This window comes from Pleurodeles waltl, chromosome 5 (assembly GCF_031143425.1).
Source record: "Pleurodeles waltl isolate 20211129_DDA chromosome 5, aPleWal1.hap1.20221129, whole genome shotgun sequence".
In the NCBI taxonomy this organism is placed as follows: Eukaryota; Metazoa; Chordata; class Amphibia; order Caudata; family Salamandridae; genus Pleurodeles; species Pleurodeles waltl.
Genome location: NC_090444.1, coordinates 471,278,413 through 471,293,978, shown reverse-complemented (window position 1 = coordinate 471,293,978; position 15,566 = coordinate 471,278,413).

Sequence of the window (15,566 nt, the reverse complement as noted above, 5' to 3'; positions counted from 1 at the left end):
CAATTTTTTTCTCACAAGTCCCAGCATCCTTTATATACAGAACCCTTACACATACCAGTCTTGTGAGATCAAAGTCTAAAATAGAATTAACATGGGAGCAGCATTTCAATCAAAACTTTCCTATATCTACATGGAAACAAATATGGGAAAAACTCCATACAACATCCCGTTCAGCATCTACAACCCAAACATTATTTTATTTTTATAATAGGTTGTACTATACTACTGTAGATCTTTATAAATTTAAACTTACTACAGACAGCAAGTGCTGGTCGTGCTCTAAAGAAAATCGCCATTATATGCACATGTTTTTTGAGTGCCCTTCAGTTCACACTTTTTGGGAACAAGTTTGGGATAAAGTCAGTCAGATTTTGTCCACCAATGTGCCTTTCAGTATAATACATATTTTTTGGGTAGTACCTCATCTATTTGACATTCCCAATCCCTACTTGGTAAACTGGCTAATTTACTCATTCTAGTCCACTGCAAATTATAACTTCTAACTGGAAAGATGCCACAAAACTATCTGTTGAAGTTTGGTGGAATCTGATTTGTTATCATCACAGAATGGATTGAGCAAATGCTAATACTACTCAACTGTTAATTAAAAGAGGCAAGCTATGGCTTCCTCTCACCTCTTTTCTTTCGCAACACAAGATCTTTCCTACTACTGTTAGTACTGTTTTTGAACCTCCTTGAATGTCTTTTTTTTATTGCTCTATTGTGAACATGTGATTTTCATTTTACACTGTTTGAACTTTTCTTTTCCTTTTCTTCTCTCTCTTCTCTTTCTTTCTTTACTAAAATACAACAAAAATGCTAGTATTCTGTGGTACAATATTCTATTCCGGTTGTGTATATAAATTGAGTTTTATGGGTACAATTATCTTTATGACTTTTTTAGTTGCAATGTATTTATCTTATTGTACTAATGTATGCTAACTAAACAATTAGAGTTTGTGTGAGTTTAAAATCTTTATTTATCGGTCTTTTAAATAGTGCATCTTCATTGAGATCAGTAATGATATCAATATTAATAATTAATGCATCAAAATAAGCAATCAATATATCAGAATGAGTGCATTAAGCACTTTTCATTTAGGACAGAATTCCTATTCTAAGATTAAGGTTGGTTTTGGGGCGGACAAGAAAAAGGTGTCAGTCTGAACCCATTAACAGCTCCAAATACAGAGGTTAAAGCATAAGTCTTCATAGTCAGATATCAGTTATGTAATACCTGACATGATTTTCTGTGAGCGAGTCTCCACAAAGTAAAGTTTTGATAGGAGGTTCTCACTCTGAGAAATTTTGGTAACAAAAAAAAAAAAGCACAAAGTGCATTTAAAGCACAATTTTGGCAAAAAGGTAGCTTGGTGAAATAAAGCACTTGTCTATGATCACGTGATTTGGGCAAGCAGGGAAGCTAGGTTTGATCTCAGGTTCTCAAGTTTCACACTCTTTCATTAAGCCAAAATGATTGGACGAGTATCTCTTTCTGACATCAATTCTTAATGCTTGTTCCTTAGTGCTTATCAGATGAGATTAAAGCAGAGGTGACAAGCAGAAATCACATTTTATTTTTGGCAGTCTTACATGGTGCAATCCCAGAATGAGGGCAGACAAACACTGCTCAACATTTGAGACTACATTATACTTTTTTCATGCAAAAGGAGATTTGTCGGATTTACAAGGTGCTGAGCCCAGGGATTCAGACCTTGTTCCATGTGTTTTATGGTTGCAGCTGCAGTCACTAGGCCACATGATCGCCTTTCGTAAAGGCTCAGCTTATTTTCTGTGGGCATGTGGCTCGAGCTTTAAATATAAAATGTAAAAAAAAAACATACACAATGTAGGCAGAAAAAGTGCTCAGACCCCTTTGCCATCGCAAACAGTTAGTGGAAGTCGAATTTATTCAATAATCCACCCATTTTTGCTCAAATAAATTTTTATATTTTAAACAAAAATGGAATCTGCAGAGACAGTGCAGCAAGCATGTGGAATTCATATACAGAAATACTTTCCTCCCTTTAGCTAACCTTCTTTAGCTCATTGACATTTTAAATCAAGAAGCGCATCCATATCATTCTGGATGATATTTTCTTTGCTTATGGTTCTCATTGCCCCATCAGACCGTCTTTTCACCTCAGTAAAGTCAAAAGCAACTTGTACACTAGAAACAGCCTCCTCATATATATCTTATTTTCCTTTTGGTTATTGCTTCCAGTAAATGTGTTCTTGTACCCTTGCAATCCTCCTTCTCCTCCTCATCATCCCCTCCCCCGCCCCAGCAAGAGCAGTCCCGGTTCCAACAATGATTTGCTCCTGGTGCTGGTGCCGACAATGATTTGCTCCACTTACCTGATCTGTAAGGTGTGATGGCGGGTCACCATTGGTGCTTCTATTAATTTGCAGGGGCGTCTCCTCCACTTGGGTGAGGAGCGTCACCCTCGTTAGCAGCAGCAGGAGCTGCAAACCTTTAAAAATAAAAAGATAATAAACAATGTTTATTATCTTTTTATTTCTGAAGGGGCGGGCAATGGGGTGAAAAGCAGTGAGGGGAGTGAACAGAGCACTGTATGTTTGGTCGGCTGTCTCCGGCTGGCCAAACACATATGCGCACAAAGGCTCTCTCCAACCCGCAACTGTGTTGCTGATTTGGAAAGAGCCTGCACAGGCTCCCAGTCTGCGCTGGAGTGCCCAGCTGGGCCACTCCAGCCAATCATAACGGTGCTCTGAGCAGCGTCATGATTGGCGCAGGGCAGGCTGGGAACCTGTGCCTGCAGTGCAGCGGAGAGCTGCGGCTACATTCAGGTAAGTTTATTTCTTTTGTATTGTTTATTTTTGTTTTATTCCCACCGCCCGCCATTTTACAAGTCGCCAGCCGCAATTGTTAATTTGTGCAGACCAGGCGGGTGTCTACAGATTAGTATGCCCTGCAGTGCCTGCTGCACAGTGGTTCCCAGTAATGACGCTACTGCCAGGCTCATGCAGGACAGTAATTAGACTGCAGACAGTTTTTAAAGAGTGCAGAACAGCACATGCACACAGGCGTCTGACAATGACTACAGATCTGACAATGACTGCAGTTGGTGGTGGGCACCAAGCTTGTTAGATGCAGAATTATAGACAACCCCAGCTGATTTCAGTTCAATGCGAGTTGAGAAAGCATGCTACTCACTTATACTCTGCTGCACGATGACATGAAAACTTTGTCCTGAACTTTCCCAGCCTGCCTTAACCCAGCTCAGCCACAAGCCTGCCCTCAACCAAAATTATCCAATGGAAATTACATGTTTATTTGTGAAAAGCAGGCATGCACTGCTCACATCCCGATCATGATGATGTTGCACATTCAACATGCGTGGACCAGGATGGGACAGCCTACGAAGACATACCAGGAAGATGCCAAACGAGGACAGGTACATGTATTTTTAATAATTACTGGGCCTGCCCAGGGGAGAAAAATCATGTAGATGTGTGCTGGTGCTGAGCACCGGAAACCACTGGCAGAAATTAAGCACTGTATGTCTGTAAGAAAAGGAATGAGGCAACCTACTCTAGGAACATGAATCTTTATAGTCGTAACAATCTAAGCTTATGCAACATGTTTCTTCTTCTTCCTCCATTCAGCCAGTCAGCTTTCGATGTCTTCATGGGAACAGGAACACTTTATCGTCTTCTCACCAGGAATACCATAGTCCAAAGACAGCAATGTTCAAGTGAACTATTTTTATCAACTACTTTGTATAAATCCATGATTTTTCTCATAATTTACTTTCTTTAAGAAAACTGCAGTTCCATGTTTAAGCTTCCACATTACCTCACTAAAACACAATCTACTTATTCATTCACTACACAGAGTGTTTGTATGATTATAAACATTTTGCAGCGTTAAACTAAAACATTTTAATACAATTATTGTACTCTATGAAACATAGGCCTTTGGGAATGCCAAAACTAACTTCTTTTACATTAAATGATTGCTCTTTAAACATGTCAGCTTGCCGGAAATTAAACATTTCACATTTTTAACCTAGGTCGGTTTTGCAGAAAATGCTGCTTCAGCTACTCAAGCCTAATGTGTGTAAATGTTGTAGCCTTTTGCATCTTCTTGAATTGAAAACCATTTTTTCATCTAAGGCCTACATGGTAATTATAAAAATGCTCTATCTACCTTCTGCACTGATTTATGATGAGCCAAAACTTAAAATAGACAAAACTCTGATCTCTCTTCTGCAAGTACATTAATCATCAGACTTATCTTGACATTTTTTTGTTGGCTGAAAATTGTTGGAAACACAAGGAATCCTGCAGCAAGTGCTTTTTAAGGCCAGATGATATTTTAAAACACAGCCCCCCACCCCGATCAAGCTTGGTGCCCTGTATGGTGGTACCACTAGGTGAGTCTGCACCGGTGGGATGGTGAGATATACTATTGTAGCACCAACCCCACAATGTTGGAGAGAAAGTAAATATTACAGGCTGTCTGATTTACTTTTCTAACTCCATTCCCACATACATTGAGAAAAGTGCAGGTACTGTGATGGGCATGTTTACTATTCTAACTATCACCCCACAAATCCATAAATCTCTGTGAAAATGCTAATTCTATAGAGGTCTGATTTATATCTCCAATCCTACATACGTTCGAGAAAGTGAGGGAATAGTTTTAGGGTCAAACATTGAAGACAATGGAGATATTTTAGGGTGTCTGATTTACATTTCCAACTGTAATAACATGTACACTGGTGTAAGCACAGGTAAGGGGAGAGAGTCAGATTTTATGGGTGGGTGCAACTTTCCACTCCACAGAATTTCATGGAGTTACATAAAAACTCAACAAGATTCTGCGGAGTTCCGCCAGCGGTCATAAATATGCATATTCCACTGCTCTTGCTGCTATTTAGCACCAGTAGCGCAAGCAGTGTTGAAAAATCAACCAAACGGTGCACCATACGGTGTGCAAGGGGTCGCAGCTATACGAGTTGATTTTGGTGTCGCACAAGTAGAAAATCTACTCAAGCGACAGCAAATTTACTGGGGAATCAGCCCTCTGACCACCAACGTTAGAAAATGGCGCTAGGGGGTACCAAATCTCCCTTGCATTTCTGGATCTTCGCGGGAAAAAATTCCAACACATGGCGATTGGTGGAATTTGGCCAGATTTCCGTGTTACAAGAATAACATGGAGTTGCCAAATTCCACCAATTCTGCGGGTCTAGTGAAACATCCCGTCCACCTCTGTATGATCTACAGTTTTACTGTACTCTCACATTCACTTAGAAAAGTGCAGATAAAGGAGGGGGCCGGGTTTACTGTTACAACTTCAATCCCACATTCATTAATAAAGTGCAGATAACATGGGGAAGGGGTTGTCAAATTGACTACTAATAATATAACACCATAAACTTTGGAGAGAATGCAAACATAGGGTATCTGATTTATGGTCCTTACTAGAAACTCACAAGTACTGATAAAAGTACAAATTTACTATTCTAACTCCAACACTGGTCATTTTTGGGAGAATACAAATACTATAGGAGTTCTGCTGTACTGGTCTAACTCCAATCTCCATTAATTAGGGAAAGTGCAGATAAAAGGTGGTATATTAATTACCATTCTCCTATTCCAAAAACCTTGGGGAGAATGCAAATATTACAAGGAGTCAGAGTCACTATTCTAACACCAATCCCTCATACATTAGGGAAAGTGAAGGTAATGGGGGCATGGATATATGTTTTACTATTAAAACGCCAACCTCACAAACCTTGAGGAGAATGCAACCATTATAGGGGGGTCTGAGTTTCTAATCTAACCCCATCCCCACATAAACTGGGAATAGTGCAGATAAGAGGTAAAGGTCAGATTCTAATTTCAAACCCACAAAGTATGGGGAGAATCCAATATTCTTCACATTTTTAATATAAATGTTTTCTGTAAGAAGTATTATTTTTTGTTTCATTTGAAATAATATTTGGGTTCATAACTAACCCTGATTATATATTATGATCACTATAGAAATTTACATGGAGAACCGCAATACTTTTATTGGTATCATACATATAATTAAATGATTATGAAAACCTTAATCACTTGATATTACACCAATCTCCAGTTATACCATTTATAAAAATAGTACACACGCAATACTCATTTGAACCCTAAAACTCTTTTTTATTGTAATGATTATACTGAAAAATGACATTAATACATATAGATATGACAAATAACAATTCAGAATAACATTATTACTTCTCCCAATAATTAAGTTCCCAATAAAACCTAAAACATAAAAAAAGTGTTAAAAAATTGAAACATAAAAATTGGTCCAACAAATAATTACAACTAAAAGTAACAAATAAAATTACATTTGTTAAATCTATGACCAACAGTACTTGTTCTACTTTGTGCTGTTCACCAACTGCAACTGAAACCCGCAGGAATGTTGTGCCTGGTGCAGCTTTCTGTGCAGATTAATTGGAAAATCATGTTATTTTCCCATCGGGTTACCATTCCCCTCTGTATAGAATTATCCATGGCAGAGAACTCCAAAAAGGAGGATATAATCCCTTATATAAATGCACATGTTTTCCTCTACAACAAAATATTTTTACAGTCCAAGAAACCGTACTCATAATCCCCCAAAAAGTGATACATTACCCTTTCCACCCACTCTTGTCCTTGCCTGCAGTAAAAGTGCGACCCTTTCCAGGCTTGAAAGGGAAAATATGAAGAGGTTTTAAATGCCCACAAATGTACCTGTTTGTTGGTGTCCACAAACTTCCAAACTAAACCACGCCTTGGAACACTCTTAAATGCTTTGAATAGTATCCTTTGGGTGGGATTAATTGGTTGCTTTCCTTAAGGAACTGATACATGTTGTGGTAAGGGGAGGTGGACTTATTAGTACCTGCCATAATTAAGGTAGCAGAGTATGATTTTGCAGTGGCTTTTTATTTTTTTCTGTATTGCTCACCTCTCTTCCCAAGGAACTGATATATGTGGCGGATAGTGTGGTGTGGACTGCTGCTAATGGTCATCTTTAGGTGGTGCAGTGCAGCACTCCGAGCAGCTGGGTTTTGTTCTCATCCCTGCTACATGTACTGAGCTAATCCATGCCCTTCAGTGTCCCCATAAAATGGTTTACGCCTGCCAGGAATCCATTTGTGAATTCTTGCCAGGCTCGATGTAAATTTGGTCATAAACATGTTTACGACTGAGTTTATCTTTGTAAATAGGCCCACATATTCATGCAGGCACCTAATTCGATCAGAGAAACACTGAGTCACTGTAACTGTAGTGTGGCCTGGGGTATCAGCCTTTTCCTAGTAGGGCCCTACCATGCACAGATATTACAAAGCAATAAAGGAAACACTGGACACACCAGTTAGGGTGTGGGAGTAAAGATCCAGAGTGGTCTACGACCCTTTTATTTTTAACCTCTGGCCACGCCTGGCCAGAGGGTGGGTGCGATCTATATCTGGGTCACCAGGACACTTGCAACAATCTGGTTGTCTCACTACATCTTTCCCCAACTTGGTACTGAACTCTAAACTTAAATCTTGCTCACAGTCTCTCAGCCGCTGACTCGGCAGAGGATTAGGTCATAAGCTATATCAAGAGTGGTATGGGCAGGCATCTCTTTGTTCTCCACTTGCTTCCACCTGACAGTCTCTATGTCTTGGGTGACTGCATGTCTCTTTCCACTTGCATGTATGTTGTTCCTTTTGCCTCTATTTTGTGCCTCCCACGGGTCATATCTCGGTGGAGTCCACTTGGGATGAGCTGGGATAGTATCCCTCCAATTCCCTTTAAGCATTATGGTCCATGAGGATTGGTGCAGGGTAGATTGTGGTGTCCCTCTATATTCTTTCAGGAACCGGTGGAGACTGAGTTCTGGGTTAGTCTTTTCCTTAGGGCCTTATTTAGGGTATGCATGAAAAAGTCTGCATTTCTGTTCGCTTGCGGCCATTGGGGGGTGATCAGGCACTGTCAGATTCCGAGGTATTCAAGGAACTCCTTAAATTCTGTCCCATGGATTAGAGGCCCGTTATCTGTTCTTATCTTCTGAGCCGGATCTACCTTGATGAATGCTGTTGAATCCAGGACATCGAAGATGGGATATTTGGAGTATCCATCTACTAGGACCATTGTTATTCTCCCACTGGGGAAACTCCCAAAGTCCATGCTCACTTTAGACCATGGAGTGGTGCATGGCTCTTCTGTGATAATAGATGCAGGAGTTTCTGAGTTTCTTGAGTGCTTGTAAGTTGACAAGCTGGGCATCAAACCACACCTTTGTTCACTGACGTGACTTTACTTTAACTGTACCTTGGTGTCCCCCATGTGCTAGTAATGTCAATCATTGTTGTAGGCATGCTGGGATTACCAGCCAGTGACCGCGCAGTACCAGACCATCAGGGGTGACGCTGAGTTCATCACAGACATTTGCCTGAGGTTTTCCCTATGCCCCCTTGCTAGTTGTGGCATCATGGAGGAATTTTCACCACAAGCTTTGCGGTAGGGTGTTTCCTACTTTGGTTAGCAGGGCATCACTCATTGTGGCCTCCTGGATTTCACTCAGGCTCATTGCTCTCAGATATGCACCTTGCGTCACTAGATGGCAATATTCATCTGATGCTTTGGCATCATCACCGATATCTCCTGCATCCGGGGCCGGGTGACGTGAGAGATAGTCTGCGGGGTTCTTAGCTTCTTGCTTGTATACAGTACTAAATTTGTAGTGTTGGAGCTAAATAGCTCAGTGTTCTATTCGAGGTGATGGGTGGGGAGCTGTGCCTCTGAACAGAGGCACAAGTGGCTGATGGTCAGTAAAGACTGTGAAAGCTCCTCCACAGAGGTACAGGTGTGTGATGGGTCGCTCCGATCCGACCCACACTCTCCTTGGACTTGTGCTGACACTGCCCTTTTCACACCTGAAGTAACCCGGGAGGGCGGCACTCTCTTTGGTTCACTGCCACCACCGCGGGATCTGACGGTGGTCAAAAGGAGGCTTCCTCCCTTTTCCGGGGAGGGCGCCGGGAGTAGGAGCTGGAGTACACCGGAGGAGTGGAACAATGTTGGAATTGGAGCCGTAGGAGCCCCGTTGTGAAGACCGCTGACCCCGGGAAGCCCGTGAAAGAGCCGCCACGCTTCAGGAGAAGTGTGGCCACTCCAGGTATGGGGGTGCGGGACGAAGAAAAGGAGCGGGAGGCGGGAGGCGAAGAAAGGCGGGGAGGTGGGAAAGGAAACAGGCACTACACGGGGAGCACTGACGGGGGGTGGTGAGAGGTATAAAACATAGAAAAACGCATAGAAGAAAAAGGGAAAAAAGACAAGGCACCAACCAGACAGAACAGGGCTAAGAAGAAAAAAAAAAAAGACCAAGACAGCGGAGAGAACAGTATACTAATAATAGTGCAGAAACCAAACCAGGAGAGACGAAGGGAAAAGTATGAGAGCAAAGAAGACCTTATCACGCGAACAACAGGAGAAGAGGGGAAGATAAGAAAGAAAAGACAGCAAGGAAAGTAAAAGAAGAGAAAGCGAGAGAGAACCAGGGAAGGAGATAAGAGAGTGAAGAGAAGAGACAGGGGAAAGGAAAACAGAGAGGAAAGGAAAAGAGAGAGAATTAAGAAAACCAAACCCCACTCCCACACTTACCATATCTATTCTCTTCTCTTTCCACACACTTCCCGCGAGGTCCTGAAAGAAAGAAAAGAAGACGAGATTTAGTGTCCAGAAGGAGAAGACGTCGCAACCCTCCACCTAACAACAACTACCTCATAACTATACCATAAATACCATCTAAAGACCAATAAATACAACCTTCCTAAACAAAAACCCGCGTAGTCTGGTGTCTTAAATCAGCCATCCTCGTACAAGGTGGAAGTGGGTACAAGCCCACTTAATGGCTAAAGCCTCCTTCTCTATTGGGCATACCTTGTCTCTCTTGATGTGAGTGTTTGGCTGGCGAATGCCAGCGGTGCCCATTTGCTGGGGTCCAGCAAATGGGTAAGTACAGTGCTGAGTCCTACAGGGCTGGCATCTACTAGTAGCTCTATCTGTCTTGTGTAGTCAAAGTACGCTATTGTTGCTTCGCTCAACAGGATGGCTTTGATGTTCTGAAAGACGTGTTCTTCAGGTAGTTCCCACTTCCCACCAGCATCAGCTTTAGTGAGGGCTCGTAATGGTTCAGCAATTATTGCAAGATTGGGGATAAATGGGGCGCAGTATGTCGCCATTCCAAGGAAACTGTGGACCTCTGATTCAGTAGTGGGAGCCGGGGCTTGTTTGATGGCTTGCAATTTTTTCAAGTCTACTTGTACACCATCTTGGTTAAATACATAATGAAAAACTTGATTGAATTCTGAAAGAACGAGCACTTTTCTTTATGCAGAGTAACGCAGTGTTCCCATAGGCTTTTCAGAGTAGCTTGCAGATGTTTGTGGTGTTCCTCTGCCTTTGCTGTAAAGATCAGGATATCATTGCTAATGTTCATAACCCTCTGGAGCATTGAGAGGGTTTCTTTGATAATGGCTTTGAATACTTCAGCAGTGGAGGAAATTCAGAAGTTCAGTCTATTGTATCAGCGAAGCTCTGGGTGGGTTGAGAAAGGTGTAATGGTATAGGCTTTCTTCAGACAGGAGCAGCTGATTGTAACCTGAGTATAGGTCTAATTTGGAGAACCACTGTGCTCCGCTGAGCTCTGCGACGATGTTGTCGATGGTTGGTGTGGGGTGTCTCTCTCATTTGATGGCTTATTTGGGTAGCCGCATGTCAATGCATAGGCGCATCTTGGCTGACTGTTTAGGTTTTTTGGCAATGACCATAAGGGACACCATGGGGTGGATCCCGATACCTTCTTGATCACACCAAGGCCCTCTAGTCTCTCGAGTTCCTTCTCAACTAGGGGTCACAGGTGAAAATGTACCAGCCAGTGGTGGAGGGCTACAGGCTTAACAGTCTTATCAGTGTGTACCTTGACTGGGGAGCTTTGAGGAACCAGAGGCAATAAAAGAGTCCTGGGAATTGCTGTAGCAGCTCAGTTATCTGACACGACTTGATGCTGTGTGCAGATGATACGAGCCCAGGTCTTCTGCCGCATGGCTTCCATGTCGGCCTCCCTGTCAGTCACATGGAATGTTGGGCCAGATGTAGCAAAAAAATAATTTGCGACTTGCAAACTCGCAAACCTGTATGCAGAAAGGTGTCTCAGACACCTTCTGCGACTCGCTATGGGGTCGCAAAGACCCACCTCATGAATATTAATGAGGTGGGTCGCAAATTGCAACCCCATAGCGAGTCCCTGCACTCACAGCAGTTTTTTTTTTTTTAATTACAGCCCGTTTTCCTTAAAGCAAAATGAGTTGCAATTCAAAAAAATTATGAAACCATTTGGTTTCATTTTTTCAGCGACATTCACAAAGGGGAAAGGGTCCCATGGGGACCCCGTCCCGTTTGCGAATGCGTTACCACCCACTTCAAGTGGATGGTAACTGCGAGTTGGTTTGCGACCGTATTTGCGGTCACAAAGCAACTCAGCACGGCGATGCGGTCACAAATAGGAAGGGAACACCCCTTCCTATTTGCGAGTCGCATCTTCAAATTGCGAGTCGGTACCGACTCGCAATTTGAGAATGTGCATCGCGTTAGGCCTTTTGCATGTCGCAAACTGCGCTTTTCGCAGTTTGCGACATGCAAAAGGCTTCCTACATCTGGCCCGTTGTGTCGATCTCTTGGTTGCTGGATTTTAAGCATACAGTCATGCGGCCTTAGAGCGGCAGAGCCGTTTGGCTTCTTTATGTAAATATCTTAGTACGAGATGGTGATAGTGTTGGTTTGGTTTTGAGGCCGTGGTATTGTTGGATGCCCATAACATTGATGGATTATCCTGTGTCAATGACGGCTTTGGCCTCAGAGACAGCTATTTCTATCAAGAACATAGGCTGCGGTCTTTGGTGTTTCTTCAGCTCGTTCATGAAGGAGATGAAGAAGACATCTTCTTCGTCATCTGATGGTCAGTCATTACCTTGTTATTGGCATCTTGGCGGGTGCTTGATTGGTCCAAGTGGTTCAAGTTTGCTCAGTTACACTGTTTTGGTAGGTGTAGGAAAGTGCCCTCTTTCTTGGCATGGTTACCCCCATTTTCTGCCTCTTGTCAGTATGTTTGACTGTGTCTACTGGGTTCCTGCTAACCAGGACCCCAGTTGTTTGGCTCTCTCCTCTAACTTTTACCTTTTTATTCCCACAATTGGCATACTGCTCCCCCCATGTAAGTTCCTAGTATATGGTACCAAGGTACCCAGGGTATTGGGGCTCCAGGGGATCCCTATAGGCTGCAGCAGTTTTTCTGCCACCTATAGGGAGCCCACGCACCCGGTTTCACTACCGGTCACTGCACCAGGTCACTGTAAGTCACCCCTATGGTAAGCACTCTCAGCCCAGAGGGCAGGGTACAGGTACCTGTGTGTCAGGGCACCCCTGCACTAGCAGAGGTGCCCCCATGAACTCCAGCCCCATTTTACTGGACTTTGTGAGTGTGGGGACACCAATTCTATATGTGTGATCGACAAAGGTCGCTACCTATGTCCATCTATATAATGGTAACTCCGAACCTGGGCATACTTGGTATCAAACATGTCGTAATCATACCCCAATACTGTTGCAAGTATTGGACGTATGATTCCATGCTCTCTGGGGGCTCCTTAGAGGAACCCCAGCATTGCTACTACCAGTCTTACAGGGTTTTCTGGGCAACCCAGCTGCTGCCACCCCTCAGACAGGTTTCTGCCCTCCTGCTGCTTGATCTGACGAAGCCCAGGAAGGCAGAACAAAGGCTTTCCTTTGGGAGAGGGAGGTAGCACTCTCTCCCTTTGGAAATAGGGTGTACCTCCCCAAACTACTGGTTTGCGTTGAAGGGCACATTTGGTGCCATTCATGCATAAACCAGTCCACACCGGTTCAGGGACCCTCAGTACCTGCCCTGGCACAAAACTGGACAATGGAAATGGAAGTGACCACTCCCCTGTCCATCACCACCCAGGGGTTGTGCCCAGGGGTTCTGCCATCTTGATTCTGAGGTTGACAGGGAACTCTGAGAGCATCTGAGTGGACAGGCCAGGCAGGTGACGCCAGAGCCCCCTTTTGATAGGTGCTTACCTGGTTAGGTGACCAATCCCCCTTTCAGGGATATTTAGGGTCTCTCTCTTGGGTGGGTCCTCAGATTCTGTTTGCAAGATTCCAGCAGAACTCCTCTGCAACCTCTGCTTTGACTTTTGACCCCTGGAACCGTGACTGGACCCTCCACGAACCTACAAGCTTCAGATCCACGAGGAAGACTCTTCTGCAACATTGTATCCAGAGTTCCTGCCAGCTTTGCAACAGTTTCCTTGCAACTCTTCAGTCTGCACAACAACAAGAAGGAATCTCCCTTGGAGTGAAGGAGTCAATCAAGCAACGACCGGCTGCGTGAATCCCCTCTCCTGCTGAGCTGCGTGGATCCTGCATCACAGGTGGTGGTCTGGAGCAGTCCTCTTGGTCCTCTCTGCCTGCTGCCCAACTTTGGTGGAGGTAAGCCTTTGCCTTCCCATGTAAGACAGCACCCCGTGCACCTCGTCCCTTGTAGCTGCCAAGGCCTGTTTGCATCTCCTCCATGGGATCTTTATGCGACTTGTAGCTTCAGCCCCCAGCACTCCATCCTGCAAAGCACAGCCTTTTGCATGGTTCTCCTGTGGTGTGGGGTCCACTTTTCTAGTGCTGCATGAGCTCCTTCTGTGGCTTCTGTGTCCCAGTCCTGTGGGTGCTGCCTCTGCTCCAGTGGACTCTCTGCAACGCTAAAGGTCCCCTGTGACTTCCCCTCCTGGGTTGAGTCCTTGGCCTTGCTGGTCCCTGGCAACACCTCTTTTCCACTAACCGCGGGTTTGCCTTTGCCAAGGCTTGTTGGAGGAAATCCTGCACTGACACCCATCTGCAATCTTACTCCCAGCATGGGACATCTTCTGCATCCATCTGGAACTCTTCTCCGGCTCTTGGGCTGCAGTGCTGACCTGTTCTTCAGAACCGTTAATCAACTCCTGCACCCACAGCTGGGTGGATAGTACCTTCTACTCCTCCTGGGCTCCACTGTGACTCTTGGACTTGGTCCCCTCTCTCCACAGTTCTTCTTTCTTCTGAAATCCGCAGCTGGTTTTCTTGCAGCCTTCTCGGGTGTCTTCTTTTCCTCTTTTCCTCCTTTTTGGTGGTTTGGGGAAAATCCAGTGTCTTACTCCTGCATTCCTGGTTGCTGGGGGCTACTGTGTTACTTACCTTTGTGGTTTTCTGATACCCCAAGCTCCCCTCTACATAACTTACTAACCTAGGTGGGGATACCTTGTTCGCATTCCATTCTTTTGGTATACGGTTGGTGCTCCTCCTAGGGTCACTATTGGTTATTACTGTTTGCACTGTTTTCTAACCTTTGCTGTCTCTATTTCTGATTGTTAGTGTATATATTTAGTGTATTTCTTACCTCCTACGGGTCGGTCACCTATTTAGTGTTTGGTGGTAATGTGTGCCAAAAATAAAGTACCTTTATTTTTGTACAACTGAGTGTTTTCTTTCATGTGTGTAAGTGCTGTGTGACTACAGTGGAATGCATGAGCTTTGCATGTCTCCTAGATAAGCCTTGGTTGCTCATCCACAGCTATTTCTAGAGGGCCAGGCTTCTAGACACTGCCTACACTTCACTAAGAGGGGATACCTGGACCTGGTATAAGGTCTAAGTACCATAGGTACCTACCACACACTAGGCCAGCTTCTTATAGTAGGCATCTGTTTTCTTCTTGCCCCCCTGCTATGTTGCCCCTCTCGACAGACAGATGCAAATTGGTTTACTCTCCCAAAGTTGGAGCATCTGCGTCCTTGGGTGGGGCATTCACTTGGGTGGTGTTCCTCCCTCCCGCAGGATCCACAGTGTGGCCGCAGTGCAGTGGTTGCTGATGTTCTTGGTCTGTTGGGCTTCCCCTTCATAGTCATGGCATCTGCACATTCTACTTTTATGGTAGGTGTTTTCTCTGGTGCTTAAGTGATGGCTAATTCACGTAGCTTCACATGTTGATCGATTCCCTATTACGCTAGTGGCCTTGACATAGTTTGAACTGTTCAAAATTGAGGTTCAACTGGGGTTGAAAATGAGCACTGATGGCCCTGCAGCATCGTCATAATTTGCGGCTCCAGTGTTGGGCAGGTATTTGAACAGTTTATAGATTTATTTCTCCACATGATGAAGCAGTAGCAAGCTTTTGACTGTTCAGTCTGTTTCTCTGGTTGCCACAAAATAGTTGTATAGTCTCTCTATAAAGATGCACCAACAGGGAGTGGCTGTGGCTGGGTCCGCCAGTTCACTGAATGGTTACATGACGCCAACGAGCATGTGTTGGTGTGGGGTTCTGCCCTGGTGCTGCGCTTGCAGTGGGGGTGCATTTGCATCATCAGCCATGGCGTTGGCACAGGGGAACTGCAGCTGATCAAGACAGATGTGGCCAAGAGGTGTATTGTGCTGTCACAAAGAGCTAGATGATGTACTA